Source organism: Capricornis sumatraensis, chromosome 13, assembly GCF_032405125.1.
Source record: "Capricornis sumatraensis isolate serow.1 chromosome 13, serow.2, whole genome shotgun sequence".
NCBI classification, from domain to species: Eukaryota; Metazoa; Chordata; class Mammalia; order Artiodactyla; family Bovidae; genus Capricornis; species Capricornis sumatraensis.
The window spans coordinates 85,008,497-85,022,417 of record NC_091081.1 but is presented as its reverse complement, the minus strand read 5'-3'; the positions used below and the strand labels follow the sequence as shown (position 1 = coordinate 85,022,417).

At 39.6% G+C, this 13,921-nt stretch overlaps 1 protein-coding gene across 1 annotated transcript in view; it reads left to right on the top strand.

The window, feature by feature from the left end:
• PRKN (parkin RBR E3 ubiquitin protein ligase) overlaps positions 1-13,921 on the top strand; it is a 1,204,761-nt gene that overhangs the window by 222,022 nt on the left and 968,818 nt on the right. The window lies entirely within an intron of this gene.

Here is a 13,921-nt window from a genome sequence, read left to right as displayed (position 1 = left end):
GAGGAGCCTAGTGGATTACAGTCCATAGGGTTACAAAGAGCTGAACAAGACTGAAACGACTTAGCATGCAATCATGTGGCCAGAAAGTTTTCCTGAGTTACAGTTCACATAATAAAAGTTTCAGCCATTCAAACTATAATTCAATTTTTTTAAAAAATGTTTTTGCAGAGTTCTGCAACTATCACCACAATCTATTTTAGATTTCATCACCCCTAAAAGAAACCCCTACCCTTGAGCCATAACTCCCATTTCTCCCTGAATACCACCCTACTACTACTACTGTTGCTAAGTCACTTCAGTCATGTCCGATTCTGTGCGACCCCAGAGACGGCAGCCCACCAGGCTCCCCCGTGCCTGGGATTCTCCAGGCAAGAACACTGGAGTGGGTTGCCGTATACTGCTCCTAGTCAACCACTAATATACTTTCTTTGTCTAAAGATTTGCCTCTTCTGGACATTTAATATGAATGAATCATGTAACTTGTGGTCTTTTGTAACTGGCTTCTTTTACTTAGTATTTATGTTTCCTTAATGTTGTATCTGTAGTTGGAATCAGTACCCTAAAAAGGATACTAATTAAAAAATTACCATTAAATATTTAATTGTATGCATATACCACATATATGCGTATGTTGTTTAGTCGCTAGGTTGTGTCCAACTCTTTTGCATCTCAGGGACTGTAGCCTGCCAGGCTCCTCTGTTCAAGGGACTTCCTGGGCAAGAATACTGGATTGGGTTGCCATTGTCTTCTCGAGGGGATCTTCCCAACCCAGGGCTGGAACCCGGATCTCCTACATTGGCAGGTGGATGCTTTGCCACTGAGCCACCAGGGAAACCCTACCACCGGTATGCCTAAATTCATTATTAATTCATCTTTTGGTCATTAAAATGAGACTGATATGAACATCCATGTATAAGTTTCTACATGGAAATAAATGTTCTTTTCTCTTGAGTATATGTCTAGGAGTAGAATTGCTGCTTTATATGGTAACTCTGTATGTCTCATTGTTTGAAGGACTGCCTGACTGCACCATTTTACATTCACATCAGGAATGTATAAAATTCCAACTTCTCCATGTCTATAGAGAGATTTTAAGAGAAGATCTTAATAAATGTATCCAAAGGGAGCTTAAGAACGTAACATCATTTTAATGACTACCAGAAAGCCATTTTGCAGTTTATTTTGGAAAATTGGGTTGCTTTTTATTGCATTAATGGCTACTATTAACAATACTAGCAGCTACAAACATTTACTGATTGTTTACAGTATACATGCAGTCTGCCATTTAATCCTCGCCACAGCGCTGGACAGTAGACGCAAGTGTGGTTTCCACTGTTGAGGACACTAAAGCAGAGCAAGGTTAAAGGAAGGAAGAGGAGAAGGGAGTCCACCAAGGGGACCGGACACGAGGGCTCTACATATGTGGTCACACTCTGCCTGGCACATGTCGACTGATGCTGCCACAGGCTTTTCCTGGGGAGTTAGAAAATACACTCAGGATTGGAATTTTGTATTTAAAGTTTAAGATTAGAATTACAGTATAAGTTTTGGTCTGTGGGACAGAGACTCCATTTTACTGACCATCTAACTGACCGTTTTGTTTAATTGTTAAATATGTTTTGTGTTAAATCAATAGAAGACATAGGATTGTGATTTCTTTTTTTTTTAATTCATTTTAAATTTTTTAAATTTATTTTATTTTTTGATGACTCAGTGTGGCATGGGGGATCTTTGTTTCCGCACCAGGGATAGATCCCACACCCCCTGTATTGGAAGCCTGGAGTCTTAATCAGTGGACTACCAGAGAAGTCTAGGATGTGATTCCTCATAAACTATTAATACTATCATTTGGTGAATGTCTACTGTGTTCCAAACACTCTTCCAAGTCTGTTTCTATATTAACTCAAAAGTGATGTGATGCTGACTTTAGAATATATTAGCTTAAATGCTTTTAATGCACAAATCAGTGAGGTATATTAGCTCACAGTAAAAACATTTACTTTTCTCAAAATTACAATTTACTTTTCTCAAAGATTTCTTTTACTCAATCTAAATAATTTAATCATATTCATTTTCTTCATCTTAAAAATTAGTGGCTAATAGGCATATGAAAGTATGTTACACAACAAAAATTATTGGAGAGATGCAATTAACACCACAGTGAGGTGTCAGCTCATACCTGTCAAAATGACTTTCACGAAAAAATTTACAACTAACATGTTGGAGAGGATGTGGAGAAAAGGGAACCTTTGTATATTGTTGATGGGGATGTAAGTTGGTGCAGTTACTTGGTATGACATGCCTTATGGAGAAACTGTGTTAAAGAAGATTTGTTCAGGTATGAGTTTGATTGCTGCTGGCCGTGTTCAGTGTTAATGAATCAGCTATGTATATTAGATGTCTCTAAACAGAGACGCACGTAAAACAAAGCTATGTATTGATTGCTTGGTGAAAATTTTGTGATGAGAAGCTCACAGGAACCTAACTCTGCATTTCTCTTAGGAACTACGGTTTAGTATTCTACTAATTTAGTGTTTGTGGTGACTTTATAGAACCTAACTACCATGAATAACAAAAATGGATTATTTTTTGTTTTGAATTTCTTTCTGTGTCACTGTGAAACATCTCTGAGATAAAAGCATTTTTAAAATATGTTTTTACCAAAGCCTTGAGGCTGCATATATAGTTCATTCAATTTGGGAAAAATGCCTCCCTTTTGACATGATTGGCAAAACAAGTCTTATTGGATCAGTCAGTCAGTAAGAATTTATCAGAAAAAAACCAATGGCCCCCAATAGCCATTTTGTTATTATTTAATTCTTAAGCCTCGGTGGGTAAGTGACTGTCTGGCTGGATGGCTGCCTAGCTGGCTTGTTAGGTGAATGAATGACTGGGTCGGTGGTTGAATAAATATAGGATTGGATGTTAGGGAAGGAATAGAGCTTTGCCAGCAGTTCATTTCCCAATTGAAATAAGGCACAACTAACTTGTATTGGGTTGACAAGAAAGTATGTGTGTCTTTTTCCATCAGATCTTATGGAAAACCGCCCCCCACCCCTGTAATTTTTTTGGACAATCCAATATTACAAATGACAGTTCTTATGTCTACTCTCCTGAGACTCAACTCAGTCTTATCTCTACTCTCCCCTTGGGCTTAGAGTCCCCTTGGGCGGTTGTGCCTGTTCCGTCGGGACGCCAGGCTGGCTCCTCAGTCCTCCACTGTCTCCTGGAGGGTGCTGTCTGACCACGTCGTCCTCTGCCGACGCCTTTTCCTTTTGCCTTCCATCTTTCCCAGGATCAGAGGAATTGCTTCTTGGCGAGACTGAGGGTGTGGAAGATCTTGTCCCTCTTTGCTTTATCTGAATTCCTAACAACCCAACCTAACCCAGATGATAGTCTGAGATGCCTAAAATAGACCATTCTTAAAGCCAGCTTTCACTCTACTGTCCAAGAAGTGAAGTGAAGTCGCTCAGTCGTGTCCGACTCTTTGCGACCCCATGGACTGTAGCCTAACAAGCTCCTCCATCCATGCGATTTTTTAGGCAAGAGGACTGAAGTGGGTTGCCATTTCCTTCTCCAGTGTATCTTCCCAGCCCAGGGATCGAACCTTTGGTTGATCTACAATAGTCTCCCGCATTGTAGGCAGACTCTTTACCGTCTGAGGCACCAGGGAAGCCCTACTGTATAAGAAGCCAAGCGCTATTATAAGTTAATGGTTAAAAGAAGCTTTTTAATCACCAATAATTTAAGTTACCCTTTTTCTTTTGGATGCCATGTGCTAATGAACCAGAGTGAAACTGGGAAAGAATGAGTGGGTTGACTTTTTTTAAAAATGGGAAAATGTTGATTTTGAAGAGAAAGCAGGACAAGAACTATTATGAACTATTAAGAACTGTTATGACACCTCAGCCATAGACATGTTTTCTAACATATCAGTCTTAAGTAAGCTTACGTGAGGGTTCAGCGGTGTAGAGCTTGCCTTTTACCTCCCCGGGGCAACATACAGCCTTTGTAGCGAGGGGCTCAGGACACAGCTTCTAGTTCCTGCATCTTTCCTTTCAAATCTCAGGTAAACCACTTTTCCTTCTCATACATCTGTTTATTCACTTTAAAAGTAGGAGTAGTAAATGCTGTCGCAATCATTGTTCACAGCTGTTGGGAAGATTAACTGAGATAATGTCTGTAAATGCACTTTGAAAACTGAAAGCTCACTCTAAACATAAGATATCATTATCAGTATCCTAAAGTCACTTTGGATCAATTACAGTGTTCTCTAAAACAGTGAAATACAACTCCATTGGGAATATCTTTCTTATTGAATGAAAATTTTCTAACCAACTAAACATTAAAAGCTCATTTGGTAAAGAATCCACATGCAATGCAGGCGACCCTGGTTTGATTCCTGGGTCGGGAAGATCTGGAGAAGTGCTAGGCTACCCACTCCAGTATTCTCGGACTTCCCTTGTGGCTCAGGTGGTAAAGAGTGCACCTGCAATGTGGGAGACCTGGGTTCCATCCCTGGGTTGGGAAGATCCCCTGGAGAAGGGAAAGGCTACTCACTCCAGTATTCTGGCCTGGAGAATTCCATGAACTGTATAGTCCATGGGGTCACAAGGAGTTGGACATGATTAAGCAACTGAAAAAAAAAAAAATTACTATTGTGCAATTGATGTAGTAACTGAAATTTTTAAACAATATGGTGGGCCTTAGGTAAGAGTTAATAATTGCATTTTTTAAATTGATTAACTTTCAAACTATTTCTGTCTTTGTTTGTAAAACACAGCTCTACAGAGAGTGCATCGTTAGGTAAACCTTGTTCTTTCCTATCTGACAGCCTATGCCTTTTAATTGAAGTATTTATTTCATTAAAATTTAATGCAATTATTGAAATGACTGAATTTGAATCTGTCATTTTATTACATGTTTTCTACTTACTCTTCCATTTTTGCTCCTCTATTACTTCATTTCTGACTCTAGCTGATTCAATATTTTTTAGAATTCCACTGTAATTTTTATTTGCTTTTTGACTCAACATTATAATTTACTCCAAGAATTTTAATGCATATTCTTAAATTTTGACAGTCAATGTTGTTAATATTGCACCAGTTTCCCCACCAAATGTATAAGAAATTTGTTGTTATCCATCCCCTGTTCTTTTTGTCATAGTTATTATATTTGTATTTTGGACCACTCATGAAGCTTTTTAATTTTTGTGTTGAATGTTTTCTTTGCTCAGCACCATAACAGATTACCACTAGCTTGGGAAGTTTAAATGATATAAATGTAATTTTCCACAGTTCTAGAGTCTGGAAGTCTGAGATCAGAGTCCAGCATGGTTAGGTTCTGGGATGGGCCTTCTTCCTGACTCAGACAACCTCCATCTCCCTGCACCCTCGTGTAGCAGAAGGAGGGGAAGCAAACATTCTGGCATCTTTTCCTATAGGATAAGGACACTAATATCATCATGACGGCCCCATTCTCATGACCTTATTATGTAAACCCAAGTACCTCCACAAGGTCCCATCTCCAGATATCATTGTATTGGGTGATAGGGCTTTAAAATATGAATTTGAGGATGTGACTTAATTAAGTCCATATAATCTATTGCATTATTAAAGAAATTAAGATGAACAAAGCAAAATCCCTGTATAATTGTCTTCTGTATTTACTCAGATATTTTTGCATTTCTGTTGTCCTTAAACTTTCACGAGGACCATCATTTCCCCCTGGTATCATTAACCTCTAAAATGAAGTTTTCATCTGCATTTCTTATAGGGTGAGTCTGCTTGTGACAGGTTTTCTTAGTTTTCTTACATCTTGAAAAGCAAAAGTCAGTGTCTGACTTGTAGGTGGATTTTTTACCAGCTGAGCCACAAGGGAAGGCCAAGAATACTGGAGTTGGTAGCGTATCCCGTCTGCAGCGGATCTTCCTGAGTCAGGAATCGAACTGGGATCTCCTGTATTGCAGGCAGATTCTTTACCAGCTGAGCCATCAGGGAAGCCTTTCTTATATCTTAAAATATCTTTATTTTGCCTTTATTCCTAAAGATTATTTTTACTGGATATAGAATTCTTTATTTAACAGTACTTTTGTTTTTAATTTGAAAACCTTAAAGATGTTATACTTTTACTTCTGGCCTCCCGTGTTTTTAATGATGAGGTAACCATAACAAACTGTGGAAAATTTTTAAAGAGATAGGGATATCAGACCGCCTTACCTGTCTCCTGAGAAATCTGTATGCAGTTCAAGAAGCAACAGTTAGAACCAGACGTGGAACAGACTGGTTCCAATTTGGGAAAGAAGTATGTAAAGTCTCTATATTATCAACCTGCTTATTTAACTTATATGCAGAGTACATCATGTGAAATGCCAGGCTGGATAAAGCCAAGCTGGCATTTAGTTAAAGCTATGGTTTTTCCTGGAGAAGGAAATGGCAACCTACTCCAGTATTCTTGCCTGGAGAACCCCACAGATGGAGGAGTCCACAGGGTTGCAAAGAGTCAGACACGACTGGGCGACTTCACTTTCATACTTTTCATGGTTTTTCCAGTACTCAGGTATGGATATGAGAGTTGGATTGTAAAGAAACCTGAGTGCTGAAGAACTGATGCTTTTGAACTGTGGTGTTGGAGAAGACCCTTGAGAGTCCCTTGGACAGCAAGGAGATCCAACCAGTCAATCCTAAAGGAAATCAGTCCTGAATATTCATTGGAAGGACTGATGCTGAAGCTGAAACTCCAATACTTTGGCCACCTGATGCGAAGAACTGACTTTTGCTGGGGAAGACTGAAGGCAGGAGAAGAAGGGGACGACAGAGGATGAGATGGTTGGATGGCATCACTGACTCAGGGACATTTTCTCTTCTAGCATGACATCTAGGATATCATATTACATTTAGTTGCCATGTCTCCTTCGGCCCCTCTAGATGGTGAAAATTTCTCAGATTGGATTTTGATGACCTGGAAAGTTCTGAGGGCTAATGGTCAGGTATTTTTAGGACTGTTCCTCTACTGGTATCTGTCTGATGCTCCTCTCAACGTTAGACTGGGGTTTTGTGTTTTGGAGAGGAAGACCCCAGAGATAAAAAGCCATGGTCCTCCCGTGAGATGAAGGGTACACAGCATCAGTAGGACTTTTCTCTGCTGATGTTGACCTGGATCACCTGGCTAAAGTGCTGTTCTCTGGTTTCTCCGCTAGGAAGTTTCTCTTGTTCCCTCTTCCCACACTGTGCTCTTTGGAAGAAGTCACTATTTGAAGTGCTCATTTAAAGGGTGGAGAGTTACAGTCCATCTCTTTGAGCGGATCTTTCCCTGTGCCGAGATGCTTTAAGTATGTTATGTGTCTGTGTGGTTCAGGAACCTGTCAGAGATGTGGGTAGAGTTGCCGATTCCCTTTATGCTTCTTTCCCTTCTGGGATTTTTCCTGCTCTTCTCTTCTTAGAGGCAAGTTTCTCCACGTTCAGGATTTTGCTTCTTTGCAGTGTACCTGCAACCCTTCATGCCATCCAGATTGTACCTGGCTGTAAACTAAGAGCTGTGAGTGAGCTTGCCGGCCTTTGCTTCTCCTGACATGCGCTCTCTACCAGAGTCCCCCTTCTCTTCATGCTTCAGTGCCTTCAGGTCCACATATTTTCTGCAGGGAATTGACCTGACATGTTCCTGAGCCATTACAAAAAGTGGAAATCCCGGTCTGTGTCTAACACTGTGATAGTGAGGATGAAGAGACTAAAAGAAGTTTCTGATCAGAAAGAACTTACAGTAGAGTTCATTCAGTTGTTCAACCAGGTCCGACTCTTTGTGAACCCATGGACTACAGCTCACCAGGCCTCCCTGTCCATCATCAACTCCCGGATTTACCCAAGCTCATGTCTATCGTGTTGGTGTTGCCATCCAACCACCTCATCTTCTGTTGTCCCCTTCTCCCACCTTCAATCTTTCCCAGAATCAGCGTCTTTTCAAATGAGTCAGCTCTTTTCATCAGGTGGCAAAAGTATTGTAATTTCAGCTTCACCATCAGTCCTTCCAATGAATATCTAGGACTGATTTCCTTTACAATTGACTCGTTGGATCTCCTTGCAGTCCAAGGGACTTCTCAGGAGTCTTCTCCAGCACCGCAGTTCAAAAGCATCAATTCTTCGGTGCTCAGCTTTCTTTTATAGTCCAACTCTCATATCCATTCATGACCACTGGAAAAGCCATAGCTTTGACTAGATGGACCTTTGTTGGCAAAGTAATGTCTCTGCTTTTTAATATGCTGTCTAGATTGGTCATAACTTTTCTTCCAAGGAGCAAGGGTCTTTTGCAGTCACCATCTGCAGTGATTTTGGAGCCCCAAAAGATAAAATCTCTCGCTGTTTCCATTGTTTCCCCGTCTATTTCCCATGAAGTAATGGAAGCAGATGCCATGATCTTAGTTTTCTAAATGTTTTAATTTAAATGATATAAATAATAGCCTTAAAATAGTAACAATAATCTGGGTCCTGTAAGAATTCAATAAAAGTTTGTGTACATAAGTCACTTAACATTGAGCTGTGGTTCCGAAAATGCTATATACTTCTACAGATTTGTTCTTCACCATTATTCATTGGTTAAAGGAATAGAGTACTGTAGACTAAATTATATTAGAAAAGAGTAGGACTCAGAACAGTGGCGTTATTTGACTTTTATTTTTTAAAGGAAATTGTTGAAGTCGAAATCTATCCTCTGCAGCAAGCAGATAATTTTGCAATTGTCTCATCCTGATGGTTACTAAAATGGTTGTTTTCATGGTGCAATTTCCTAGAACTTCTCTCTCACAAAATCTTGTTCATTTCCCTAACGTGCAGCACTCTGAATGATGGGCTACAAAATAAGGGGGCAGGGGGAGGTAATCATGGCCCAAAAAGGGGATTTCTGCCAGTTGAGTTTGATCTATGACTCAAGCCTGGATGGGTTCCATTGTTAACCAGGGTTCTCAGCTCTGCTTGATGCAAGTTCAACATCACTGTTTAAGGCTTCATTCTCAGTGGAGGCCTGTGTTTACATTGTCAGTTGAAGTTAGGGCCTTAAGAGCCAGAGTATATTCATAGTTTGTTCTTTCAGGGAAATTTGGTGCATCTGTGCATGAGCCTTCCCTCAATACATTTTTTGTTGTTACTCTTTATATCTGTTGTATAGAAGGGGTAACTTTACTAAATGTTGCAGTTAGCTTTCTTCTAACATTTTCCTTTGAACTTAGAAATTACCTTTATGATCAACTAGCAAGTGCTTCTTATCCCTTAATTGTTGATTTCTCATTTGTTACTCCCCCCCCCCCCCCCCCCCCGCCCCCTGCACATGGTCATCAGATTATAATAGTGGCTCTTTTTCAAAATAAGTGTTTACTTTTTTCTTAAAATATTAACAGTTTTCAAGTGCTGGTCAGACTTTCATCTCCTACTTACTTTCTTGTTGAATCATACTTTGTGTTTTTTCAATTTAAGAAAAAAAGTAATTAAAGTTCAAGTTTAAAGCATACAGTAAAATACCCAATTTAGAAACTCATTCATCTAGGAAGTGTGTTAAATTTTTTCACTAGCAGAGTCCTATGAAAAATGCCTAATATGCTGCAGTGTTTTTAAAAATGTCTTAAATTATGACAGCAAGAAATTAGGATTATAACAAATTTTATGTTAAGAATACTGAAGATATACTATGTGATTTGTGGGAGGTTAATTTCACCTTTATGTAAGTATTTTGAGATTCTCATAGAAGTTGTTAAGTACATGTTCAGTAGAGTTTTTGTAAGCAAATTCTATAGCTTGAGGATCATAGGAACTGGTCCTAAGAATTAGATAACTCTATGGACTCACATTGTTCTGAGAAATATCTGACGTAGAAGGTTGTGAGAGAGTTGAATTTTAAAATAAGAAAATAAAGTAAAAATCATGGTGAATGAAAATTTCCCATTTGAATACATTAAATTACCCAAGAATTATAAGACATGCAGCTTGGATAACGCAACCCTAGGCAGACACTCAGACAAGAAGAGAGATCAAGCAGAACCCTGGGCACTCTGAAATCAGTAAGAAAGTATGTCCTGTGTTGTTGAAGGAAACCAGGAGGACCTAGTGGCCGATGCTTAGAGAAAAATAAAAAGTGCTATTAGATCAAGGGCCTTGCTGATTATTCCCAAATGGCCAAATATGAAAAGAATAGAAAAGCAACCATTGATTGAAAATGTGGAGGTCATGCCAAGAGCAATCTTCAAGACTTCAAGAGTGGGTTCATTAAAGAATGCAAAGGAAAGAAATGGAGAGTTAACAAAAAGAAGTTCACAGTAGATTTTTCTGGGCAGAGATGTTGGATAAGGAATGGAAGGGAATCTGAGGACAAGTTCTGTCTGCTTGGGGCTGGCCATACTAGAGTGATGTTTCTTAAAGGTAAAGAAGAAACTACCTTACCAAGGGACATTCAGAGATATGTAGGGTTACCTTTGGTTGGCACAGTTATTAGAGTATGCTCCTGTTATTTACTGGGCTGCAGCTGGAGCTAAACATCCTATAGAGGTGATTAGGGCATTCTTTTTTGAGAAGGAACTGTCTTGCCCAAAACTGTTGATCCCATTTATATGCTGATGATAGTGGTCTGTCTTGAGCTGTGCTTTTTAATTCTCTCAACAAATATTTTAGTTGACCAAATACCTACTATGTACTTGATCAATCTTTCTATGATAGATTCATTGTCTATTTTTGACTTGTTGCTCAACAATATTCATTTATAAAGTACTGGTATGATTTATACAAGTTGAGTTTAAGCTCACAAACTTTAATCTTCCATTTATGAGGAAAACAGAAGGCTTTTAGATAGTAATGATTTCATTAGTGGTACAGAGTTATCTAGTATTTATTTTGCAGATCTTTTTTTCCCCCCTTTAGTTTTCTTTATAATTCTTTTCCTTAGGGTAGAATTTTCATGATTTGAACTTCTAGAGAAAATCAACAACTTTAGATCTCCTTAAATATTTATTCCTTTTTTTTTTTTTAATAATATTGGGGTATATCTGATTAACAGTCTTGTAAGAGTTTCAGGTGAACAGTGAAGGGACTCAGCCTTACATATACATACAACATTAATTTGTTTGTTTGCTCTTTTGCACTTCATTTTCACTTGCTTTCTGTTCTTTTCCTAGCCTTTTCGTTTGTCTTTGTTTATATTGATATTGGCGTTTAAGGTTACAGAGTTTCCTTGGATTACTTCTTTCAGTGAATTTTATTTATTTAACCCTTTTTAAAAATAGCTTTTGTATGGTTTTTCAACTGCTCCTTCCCTATTTTTACTTCAAAAACAAAACAAAACAAAACACACACACACATCAATTCCCACCACCAGAATATCAGGTTTGGAACTAGACCGTAGCTTTTGTGCCTTATCTGGTCGCCGTGTCTCATCTATGAATTGGTTGCCTTACGGTCTCTGATCTAAGGATACCAAGAATATACTTCAAGGGCTTCCAATATATTTTTATTTGCCTCCTCTAACTTTCAACAGTGTCACATGGCATCTACTTTAACGTATATCAAAAGCACCTTCTCCTCTGTAATTTTTTTTTTTATCAGTTTTCTTTATTTGGGACACTTTTGTCACAGTTCTTACCCTCTCTAAATATTTTCTTTGCTGGTAAAATATGTCAGGTTTTTGCGCTTGTAATGTCATCTCTGGCACTTACTCTCAAGTTTGGTGTCTTTTTTATCTCATTGTGTCTTATAACTATTGTTCATTGTTCTTTGCTCTTAGCACTTGACTGGAGCTTTGACTTTTAATCTCATTTTCTACTGCTAACCTGTACAGAGCCCGTGTGATGTATGGTGTAAAGACTTTTTGCTGTTGTGTTTTACACACGCAAACACACACACACACACAGAGTCATAAGGAAGGGAACATGGACCTTTCTTCTGAGAATAGTTCAGGCAGTGTGTTATAGTAGAAATGGAATAGGGTTCAGAGGTAGTTTGAACTGAATTTCAATTGTGATTCCATTATAAAGTAACTGATGTCCTCAGAAAAGTGATTACAATTCTCAAGGACTGCATTTACTTTTCTATTAAATAAGGATAATAATAGTGACCTTTTACCAGATCATTCAGTTCAGTTCAGTTCAGTCCAGTCACTCAGTCGTGTCCGAATCTTTGCGACCCCATGAATCGCAGCACGCCAGGCCTCCCTGTCCATCACCGACTCCCAAATGGCCTATGTAAGGTACAACTTCTACCACATAGTAATTACTTGACTATTATTGGTATTGTAAATATTATTTAATTATGATGATTATTTGGTGGGCCATCTCACATATTGAGAACTACTGAGTGCTAATGCTCCATTTAAAGAAGGCATAGCAGAAAATTAACTGTAGTGCCTGGCCTTGAGGAGTTTATGATCTTTCATAGAAGGTAGGAACACATATACAAATATCCATTTTTTAAAAGTCATTGTGGGATTGTTGTAAACACTATAAATATTATTAATGTGCTTTATAAATATTTTGAAGATTAGGAAACTGAGAGTTAAAGAGTGAAGGTTAGTATGTTTACCCTAGTCCCCTAAGCTGATAAGGGACCTATAGGACCTCTCAGTTTGGAGGATGTACTTGTCTCCTGTGTCGTACTGAGTCCCTGAGAAATTGTGGCAAGCCTTATAAGATGTACATAGTAACAGCCCCTGAATCCTGAAGAGGTGAGCTCAGTCTCGACGCTGCTGACAGTGAGTGGCCTCTGGGAGGAGGTCTCGTCTTAGATGGATCCTGGGGGTGAATGGGCTTTCAGCAGGCAGCGGTGAGGAAGGGAGTGGCATTGAACAAAGGTAAGAGGCAGGGGCAGGAGTTTTCTGTGGTCTGTATTTTGGGGGTACTTAGTTTAAAAGCTTTAAGCCTTTAAACTTTTTCAGGGCTGTGACATGGCAGCACTCTAGAATAAGGTTTACTTTGCGGAACAATGTAGGACATTCTGAAAGTGAAAGGAGTATATTAAGACTTCAGTTGCGTTTCCATGGTGGCTCAGTTGGTAAAGAATCTGCCTGCAGTGTGGGCGACCCGGTTTATATCTCTGGGCCAGGGGAGATTCCCCTGGAGATGAAAATGGCAGCCCACTGCCGTATTCGTGCCTGGAGAATTCCATGGGCAGACGAGCATGGTGGGTTGCACAGGACCTGCAGTCCATGGGGTGGCAAAGTGTTGGACACGACTGAGCGACACACACACAGACAAGACTTCAATTGGGAGGCTGTTGCAAGAATCAAGACGTGATTGATAAGCATCGTGACTGGAGGAGTGCAACGGAAAGGCCAGATGCAAGCAGAGACTTGGAGGAGGTGGATGGCTTTGGCAGCAAGAAGACATGGAGAGGCTGCAAGGCTCCAGCCTGGGTCTTGAGGAGGATAGTGGCTCCAGGAGAAATGGCGTCTTTCAAAAGAAGGGGCAGATGCATGTTTCTGTGAGACCCAGTGGAGCCTTTGGGCTGGGACCGCCAGTGATGGCTCGGGCTCTTAGACACAACCTGGTGCGTCTTCACTCTAGTTCAGAAAGTGGCTTGATTTCTTTCCACTGCTGTACCATGAGTGCTGACATGACGCCTTTGATTTTTTATTAAGGGGGATGCCGTAGAGGCAGTGTGAGTTTGTACAGGCTGTCAGAGCTGAATCTCCTGGATAAACTCTTGGGAATCTCACAATTCCAATCAAGCAAGTGTTCTGCTTGAGTCCCCCTGTTTCACAGGACGGATGTCAAAGGGAGCATGCAATTTTGTTTGTGGGTCACTGACTAATATATGAAAGGGAAATCCCATAGGATAACTCCATTTTTCTCCAAATGTTGCTCCATAGCCTTAAGCTTTATAAGTGAAAGAAAATGCATACTGCTTATGAAAGGGCAGGAGAGGGGCAAATCAATTCAGAAATGTTGCACTGCCAT